The sequence below is a fragment of the Chenopodium album genome, chromosome 9 (genome assembly GCF_948465745.1).
Source record: "Chenopodium album chromosome 9, dcCheAlbu1.1, whole genome shotgun sequence".
Lineage (NCBI taxonomy): Eukaryota > Viridiplantae > Streptophyta > Magnoliopsida > Caryophyllales > Amaranthaceae > Chenopodium > Chenopodium album.
In genome coordinates, this window is record NC_137842.1 from 9,482,858 (window position 1) to 9,492,598 (window position 9,741).

Here is a 9,741-nt window from a genome sequence, read left to right on the forward strand (position 1 = left end):
TCCAAAAACTTCCCAAATTGGGCATCAAGTTTAGCTCTCACAAATCGTTGTGGAAAGGGTAGCTTCTCCTCTCTAGGTTGGCGATTTAGGGGCAAGGGGGTGGCTTCTTTTTCCTTGAGCACCTCAACATGTTTTTACTTTTCAACACTCAATGGCTCATTGGGTTTTTCACCCTCATTCTCTAACTCCACCTCTTCTTGGGGTTCTTCCTCAATTAAAAAGTCACTCCCTACTACCTTCCCACTCCTTGTTGTCACGACATACAAAGGTTTTGGGTTGACTCCTTGACTTGGGATGTGAGAAGAAGAAGGAGAAGAAGAAGAAGGGGATGAATTAGATGCAAGTTGAGCAATTTGAGTCTCAAGCATTTTCATATGAGCATTGGTTCGTTTTTGAGCCTCTTCATGTTTCTTTTGATCCTCCTCACGCATTTTTAAAAGAGCATCTAATTTAGCCATCACGGGATCTATTGGAGGGGCTTCAAGTTGAAGAGGTTGTTGAGGTGGAGGAAGTTGAGGTTGATGGAAACCCGGAGGCCTATTAGTTTGGGCATAGTTAGGAACAAATTGGCCCCTATTGCCTCCCGTGCCTTGGTTAGGAACATTGCCTTGTTGATTATTTCCCATGTTACCTTGGTCACCAAAATTTTGATTTTGATGGTCATGGTATCGGGAATTAGGTTGTTGGTTTTGATTACCATATCCTCTTTGGTTAGAGTAGCCTCTTCCATTGAAATTGGAAGGGCCTCCCCCACCATGGTATTGGTTATCATAACCACCACCATTTTGGTTCCAACCACGGTTTCCACCTTGATTCCAATTCCCCATTTGATTGGAGTTTGGCCTCAAGTTTCCTACATTTCCCATTCTAGGAGAAAAATTCATAGCATTGACATTTTCCATATTACTATCATGTTCATGGGAAGGGGGTTGAACTTCACAAGCATAGACACAATGAGAGGTATCATGATCATAGGTTTCACAATTAGAACAAAACATGCATCCTTGGGGCATTGTATTGTAAGAAGAGGGGGAGGAAGTATCCATACCATTGCCTCCCTTGGTTGAAGGGGAGGTATTACCATGAGGGTTGGACCTTTATTTCATCAATTCATCCATTTGCTTGGTCATTTTGGAGATTTGGGTAGAAAGGTTGTTGATTGCGTTGGCTTGCTCCAATGCATAAACGCCCTTGCTAGAAGTAGCATCCCTTTCTCCTTCGTACCAATCATCATAGTGCTTTGCGGCTTCCTCTATAATACACTCCACTTCATGCTCTCCTTTGTTCATAATTGGACCACCGGCCGCGGCGTCTAGGCTTGTTCTTCCTTGAGGTGTGAGACCTCCATAGAAAGTGTGAATGAGTTGATACTTAGGTATCCCATGGTGTGGGCATTGACGTTGAAGCTCTTTGTATCGTTCCCATGCCGCACTTAGAGACTCACCACTCTTTTGGCAAAAACCTTGAATCAAAGACCGAGCCTCGGCGGTCTTCCTATGGTTATAAAACCTCCTCAAGAAAGCCGTAGTCACTTGGTCCCATGTCGTGAGAGAATTAGGGGGCACCTCCTTCTCTAGCCATTCTAGACCTCTCCTAATTAGCGAAAATGGAAACATTTTGAGGCGAATATATTCTTGAGTCACTCCATTGGCCTTTATTGTGTCACAATATTTCTCAAACTCTTTTAGGTGCTCATGAGGACTCTCAAACTTTCCACCCGAGAATTGTTTCCTCTCAATCAAGGCAATCAAATTAGGCTTGATCTCGAAATTGTTGGCTTGACTAGTAGGAGTTAGGATCCCACTTTGCGCTCTAAAAGCTTCGGGGGCCCCAAGACGACTCAAAGGCGTATTCTCTCCCATTTTAGAACCTTCTTTACTTTCAAACTTATAGGTTGAGAAAGGGTTGATTTCTGAATTCGAAGATGATTTAGGGCTATCTAATTCTTCACTTAAAGGCGAAGAGGGTGGAGTATCTTCTAATTCTCTTACTCCTCTCGTTGGAGTGCGGGAATTTCTACTCCTTGCTCTTGCTTCTCTTCGAAGTAGGGACAAAGACCTCTCTAGCTCTGGATCGATGGGAATTAAGGATCTTGAGCGGGTTCATCCTCTGTTCATACAACGAAGCTAAGAAGAACGTAAGCACTGACAAGTAACAAAAGTAACAAACACTAACAAATAAAGGTGAGATAGTCTCAAACAAGCAATGAAATAGCAATGGAAACCGTCTCCCCGGCAACGGCGCCAATTTGACAAGGCAATAATCGTGTCGTTGAGCGACTACACCTAAGTCAAATTAATTTATAACGCTCTACCAACCTAATACGTGTATAGGGTAAATAGAGGGGTCGAACCACAAGGAGACATGCATAAACACCGCATTCACTACTTAAAACTTTAAGCTATCTCGGGACAAGAAGTATGAATAACTAAGAGATTAAACTAAGGATTAAGAATGATTAAAGATCAATATAACTAAACACCAAGGGAAGTGGGTAGATGTAGACGTCACTTGATCATGCAATAACACAGAAGCAAAGCAATGGTAAACTAAGCATGCAAGAATATCGAAATAAAGCTCGATCTAACCGCCTTCCGGGGTTAATCGATTTCTCCTAACATAGCCTCTATGTTTCCGCATTAGAACCATATATTAGAAGGTGCAAACAAAGAATTATCGATAGTAATGAATCTCAACTAAGTCAACTTCCGTTACTTGTTAGTAAAGATTCATCTTTGATCAACTAACAATGTGCACTTGCAAGAAAGACCAAAGAATATCAAGCATACAAAGACTTTAATCTTCATTAACATAACCCCAACATCATAAGCATGAATCAATTAACAACTACACCATCCCCACACCCTTGGCTAGGTGACTACTCACAAATCATATTGAAGACAATATCAATCATCAAATCAATAAGCATCAACATGATCAATAAGCAAAGAAGGAAAATCAAAATAAGCAAACAAAACTAGATACAAAAGTAAATAAAGAGAGTAAGAGATTGCTCATTAATTGAAGATGAAGATTTACAAAGATTCAATCAAGCTCCTTCTTCAATATCCAAGTTCATCAATGGAAATCCACACTTTCTCTCACTACTAATGAAGTTTCTCTCTCAAGATTAAGCTAAAAAATGTAGAAAATTAAAACTAAGTTAATCTCCCCTAAAAAGTTCTAAAAAAGGGACTTATATAGTCCGTACAGAGTCAGCTGACAAAAGGAGAGGTCCGGCCGAACAAATGGGAAGGTTCGGCCGGACTACAGGGTAGGTTTGGCCGAAGCATGGGTAGGTTTGGTCGAACCTCCCTGATCCTGGTCTGGTCGAACTCCTGTGGTTCGGCCACTCCTGCAAAAATGCCAATTTTCATCTTGCCCCTGCCTCGAAGTTCGGCCGAACCACTGAGCAGGTTCGGCCACACCTTGGTTCGGCCACACCATCAGGAGGTTCGGCCGAACCTCTTCTGAATCATGCTTCCTCTAGCTTCCTTTGAGCTTAGCTTCCTCCTCTTGAAAATCTCGATGGTTCCTACAAAGCATAAGCATGAAAAGCACAATAAGAAAAAAGCGGGAAGACTAAGAAATGGGAGGATAAAGGAGAAAGAAAAGAGAAAGCAAAGCTAAGTAAAAATGCTTAGAAAGAGGGCCAAACAAGTGCAAACGAGGGGAAAATCCTTAGAGAAAAAGGATAAAAGAGTGGCATAAATGCCACTCATCACAAAGCTCTTTTGTTCAGAGACGCGTGGATCCTATCAAAGCTCTTTTGTTCAGAGACGCGTGGACATCTCATCATCAAGCTCCATTGTTCAGAGACGAGTGAACATTCCTCAAGAAAGCTCCATTGTTTAGAGAAGAGTGAACAATCCTAAAAAAAGGCTCCATTGTTTAGAGACGAGTGAACATCAACAACAGCAAGATGGCGTTCTCTAGTTTGTAGAAGGTCGTCAAAACAAAATGCAATCAAAACGGTTACTTCCAGAGACGTGTGCTCGACGGTGCAAGATACGCGTTTCTTAACTCTTTTATCTGTTTAACTAACATTGTTTTATAGGTATCGGCGTTACAAGAATGATTTGGGATCGCAGAACGTTCTGAACCATTCTCCGTCCCTATCGCTACTTTGACTTTTGTTTTCAAAACATGCGTTTCTCCAAACTCTGTTAAAGTGGGGGCTTCTGTAGACACCCATTTGTGTCTCCCCAAAACCAAACCCAGTGATGAATACCTTTTGCGTCGAACCATAATCGAATGAAGTGAAGGTGTGAAAGGTCAAGTGTTACGGTTTAGTTTTATTAAAAAATCTCTTCTTTCTGTTTTCGAAAACCCACTCTATTTTATAAAAATGTTCAATCCAGTTTAGTTTGGTCCATGATAAGGGTCTAATAATAGTGTAGTTGGATGGGTTTGAAAAGACCTTTCCAACGATATAATATAAGCCCAATTCCGATGAATAACGAGGAAGTTATGGCCAAAATACTAAACTGGGCCCAAACCGGATTTTACCTACGACCCAATGATCATGAGGAGGGTCCAAAAGTTTAATCCTATTCCTAAACTAATTAGGATTGATTAGAATATTATATAAGATTCTAAAATATCTTAATTATTCTTTTTTGAAAAGATAAGATCATAGAGTTTGAATTTGAATAAAACTTTCCGTTTTTAAAGTCCTAATTCTATTTGAATTTAGAGATGTTAAAAGACAGTCAAAAAATTTTTTTTGCCTCATATTAATAATCCAAATTTTATATGGTTGGATAGATCTTGAAATTATCTTTCCAATGATATATTATAATATTGATTCCGAGCTATAACGAAAAAGATATGAAAGAAATACAAAACTCTATCCAAAACTGATACCCTTCCACTATTTCGGACATATATTTTTATCTAAAAAATATTTTAATCTTATTCTAATTGGGTTAAAAAGTATACTTCAAGAGCTTTCCAACGACATATTATATGACTTATTTGGATTTCTGGATCAAAAGATATGATAAAAACAAAATCCGTAAAAACTGTCTTTGTCGCCAAACGACAAGTCTGTCGCCTGGCGACAGACCCTGTCGCCTGGCGACAAGATGAATTTCTTGTGACAAGGTCGGTTTGTTGGCGACAGCGTGAAGTTTTATTCCTTATCAAATTCTATGATTTTCCGGACTGTTTTCTTATAAATAGGGTCCTCGACCTCCGTTTTTATTCATCAACTTTCATCTACAATCAACTCTCATCAATTCTTTCTCTCTCTCTTTCTAAACCACCCTTTTAAACACAATTCCGCATACACAAGATTTAGAATCACCTAGCCAAGTTCGAAGTTGCCTTCGTCCTAGACGTGCAAGGTTTAATATTTTCTGAGAGTTTGGTCCAAATCTAGTCTAAACTTTATTTAATTTGATTCTAATTTAATTCTTTAATCTTTAATATTTCATTGAAGTTTACTAACTTGTGTATTTTGTTATTAGAAAGAGGTACGAGGCTTCAAAGTAAGTAGACTAGCTTACTCCCTATTTTATTCACAATGTAGAAAGCATGTTTATTATTTATTAATTCCTAGTATCATGTTAGGATGTTATTTATTGCTTTCTAGTATCATATTTAGGGTGCCTCTTGTTCTTTCTAATATCATGTTAATACCATGTTAGGTTTAAAGCTTTGATCTTTAATGTTTAGTGACATGCTAGGATTTGTTATTAATCTTGTTAGTATCATGCCTAAGATCTTGCTATTATATTCAAGCTTTATTATGCCTTAACATAATAATTATTATTATTCTTATTTTATGTTGCGTGATATTACTTATATTTATTGTTATTGCTTGATCACACCTTTTATGCTTGTTAAAGGGAATTTGTATTTGAAATCACGCTTAATAAGATAATTAATAATTTTGTTTAGGCTAATATGATTTTAATTCAAGTGATCGCCAATAATAGTATTATTTGTGCATTAATATTCAACCAACATAGATAAACAGGTTTAGGATTTAAATAATGTTTGCATGTTAGTCAGAAAGCGCACATGAATACGAGCAGAACAAAGTAGAGGCCTATTCTATAGGGCGGGTCCTCTCTTTTGTAGATTGGATTCGTACCCTCATCCCCGAACCCTATTTGGTTCAAGACCTTATGGAGTTGACGATCTCCTGGATCGTTTTGGGTTTACAAGTTCCTAAAACTTGTTGGCGACTCTTTTGCTCTAGCTTTCTTCCCTTTGGAACGCCACCGTACTTAAGTGTATGATCACAGTGGGGTTCAAGCTTGGGATCATAGTGCTTGAAATATTCCCTAGAGTTTTTTGGCGACTCCACTGGGGAGGATTTCTATTTTAATTCCTAAAATTTATTTTGGCAATGATTTAGAATGAGCGGATGAGACTCGAAAAATTCTAAGTATTTCATGTGCGTAATTTTGATTAACATTATTTTCATATGCATAAAAAAGGTCCTCATTGGATAGACCATCTGAAATGAGTCCAAAACATAGGATTTTACACGTAGGAAATTTGAGAAATATCTTTCACAACTAGAATCGAAATAATACTGCGAAATCTGGAAAATTCTATGAACACAGATACCTGCCAAGGCATGTAGGAACTAGCGTCTAGAAAACAGAGACCGTGGCCTGTAAAGAGCTTCTGTCGCCTGGCGACAAATCTGTCGCTTGGCGAAAGAGGTTCTTTTGCGGCGACAGTTCCTGTAGTCTGGCACCAAGTTCTTCCAATAATGAGCCAGAACTCTGCCTTCTTGTTTTGACCATTTCTAGTATTGTTGGCTCGATTCTACTTCCTGATTGAGTTTTTCTCACTTTTCTGAAACCCATATGTGTTCTAAATATGGCCATAACCCTCTAGGGGTTCACACTCCATCTACCTAATCGAACGCTCCTGGCAACGTCGGGTACATGCCAGTTAGTGAATCCACCAAACCGTGGAAGCAAGTTTTTTAACTTACGGGGTCCCATCCATACGCGCCAACCCTTCAAGGTTAGGCTTCCGCGCGATGCATCCGGACTCATAACTATGGACCCTTTTTTACTTAACCCATATCCTTGAACTTTAGAGAACTAGAGCCATGGTTAGGTTGCAAACTCATTGCATCATATTGTGACTACTTGACTACTTGTGCATTATTTGCTTGTGCATAGCTTATATGTGACTAAACTAACCGTTTGGTTTGAGTTACACAAAAGGGTACTTAAAGGTCAAGCTTTATTAAGTGTAGGTAAAAAGGATGCTCAAAGAGCTATGAGAGTCGTCCATGAAGGAATATGTGGAACACATGTTAATGGCAAAATGCTAGTCCAAAAGATAATGAGAGAAGGATACTATTGGACTACCATGAATAGGGACTGTCATCAATATGTAAAGAGATGTCCCAAATGCCAAATCTACGCAAATTTGCAACATGTTCCTCCATCTCTCCTCTACACATACACTTCACCATGGCCCTTCTCAACATGGGGAATTGACATAATTGGAAAAATTACACCTCCTGGGACAGGAGGTCATGAATACATTTTAGTCGCAATAGATTACTTCACAAAGTGGGTTGAAGCACAATCATATGCCAAACTCACTGCAAAACATGTAGCACTCTTTATCAAAAGAAACATAATTTTTCAATATGGAGTCCCACATGAAATGATAAGTGACAATGGAACTCACTTTCAAGCCGAATGTAAAGAATTGCTACAAAAGTATGGTATTCAACATCACCATTCTTCCCCTTATAGGCCTCAAGCAAATGGAGCAGTTGAGGCCGCTAACAAGAACCTAAAGACTATCATCGAGAAAATGACAGAGAATTACAAAGATTGGCCTGACAAACTCCACTTTGCATGGTGGGGTTATCGCTCGTCAATCCGAACATCAACAGGGAATACACCATTCACCTTGGTGTATGGAATGGATGCCGTACAACCTGTGGAGTTAGAAATACCTTCTCTACGCATCGCATTAGAAAGCAAACTCAATGAAGTGGAATGGACTAGAGCACGGTATGAAGAGCTAATTCTACTCGATGAAAAGCGACTAGAAGTTCTACATCATACCCAATGCTATCAAACTCATATAGCTAGACACTTCAACAAAAAGGTTAAGACTAGAAATATCAAGGTTGGGGACTTGGTATTAAAAGCACTAAGGAAAAATGTTTTGGACCCAAGAGGCAAGTTCAGGCCTAATTGGTCCGGACCATACATTGTCAAGACAATCCTGTCAGGAGGCGCGGCCAAATTAACTGACATGGATGGCAACGAATTTTCAAATATGACAAATCTTGACCAACTTAAGAAGTAATACCCATAATTACTTGAGTAAAACACTCAAGAGAGCTACGTTTGGCCTGATTCCCTAATAAAGGATACGTAGACAACCCTTTAAAGGGTGCGGCCACTTTAATTTTTCAAATTCTCGCATCCCAGAATCGAAATAATTATGACTGCAAAGAAACAAGTCTGACGCCAGAAAAAAGACTCTGTCGCCAGACGACAGTGTTGTCGCTAGGCGACAAAAGGAATACTCCGGCGACATAACAGAAACCAGCAGCGCTAGTTTTTTGCGAGCATTTGGGCAAATTTGGTGCATTCTGGAAATTTTTTCGACTTCCGTACTCGAAGAAATCTCCCGAAAATAAATATCTTTAATTGTTTTCATTGCTTTAAATGTAAAGTTAATTTAAATAAAAAGCTGAAATTGCATTAATTAATAAAGAATTACATTATTGATGAAATAAAGCTTAAAGAAATTAACTTAAAACAAATTTAAATCGTCTAATAAATCAAAAGAAAAGCAATGCTCTAATCTTTCTTTTCTTTCTTAATTCTTTTCCAATTTTTGTTCGCATCTTCTTCTTCCTCATCTATCACCTTTGCTAGGAGGCACCCATTAGAAGATCTACATTCTACTTTGGTGTAGGTAGTCTCTCCCTCCGCTAAAACCCCATGCTTCTTCTCCACCCAAACTTTCTTTTCTGTAGAGTCAACTTTTGTTTTCCCTTTTTCTTTGTTAAAACTCTTCTTTTTAGGCATAAGAGGAGTCTGAAACTCGTTTCTTCCACCTAGGCGTTCCTTAACAGGAGCTTTCTTGTCTCCCAGACGAGTCTTCACATTGGACTTCTCACCTTTGACTTGGTCCTTTTGAGATCTTCCATCAAGCCATTGCTTCACACTATTGGACAAAGAGGGTGGAACCTTATGGGTAATCACTTCCCATAAAGGCCTAGCACACCAATACTTATCAAAGCGCTCAAATTCTTGTGAAACAGGGAATTCATAAGGACGGCGAAGATCTCCCGTAGGGATGGTTTGTGTAATGCCATATTGTCTCTTCACTCTACAGGGATAAGAAAAGGTTAATTTCGATAAACTAGGGAGACGACAAAAGGGTTGGTTGTTACAACCAATCATCTTCTCAATCTTCCACCAAGGGACGACCCAGTTTATGGAAAAGTCACCAGCAGCAAACACCTTGCCCCACTCACGGCGACCCATCTTTAAAGAAAAGCGTTTCTTTCGCCGAACAAAACAGTTGGGAGTGTATTTGTCAATATCATCAGGAGGACTAATTAATCCTAATATCTCCATAAGCCATATCTGTAAAAATGAATTTGATTAGTATTACAATACAAAAATATTTTTTTTAATTTTTGTAATAAAAAATATTATTTTTCTACCTGTAATAAAATTGGAGAACCTCGAAGGGGTGCTTTTGGATTCTTTTTCAATTCATCAAGAC

At 38.8% G+C, this 9,741-nt stretch overlaps 1 non-coding gene across 1 annotated transcript; it reads left to right on the forward strand.

Moving 5' to 3' along the window:
* The first annotated feature begins 1,377 nt into the window (after positions 1–1,377).
* LOC145561081 (small nucleolar RNA R71) lies at positions 1,378–1,483 on the forward strand. Its single transcript, XR_014093666.1, has one exon. It is a non-coding gene; the product is annotated as a small nucleolar RNA R71 (small nucleolar RNA).
* Positions 1,484–9,741: the final 8,258 nt, after the last annotated feature.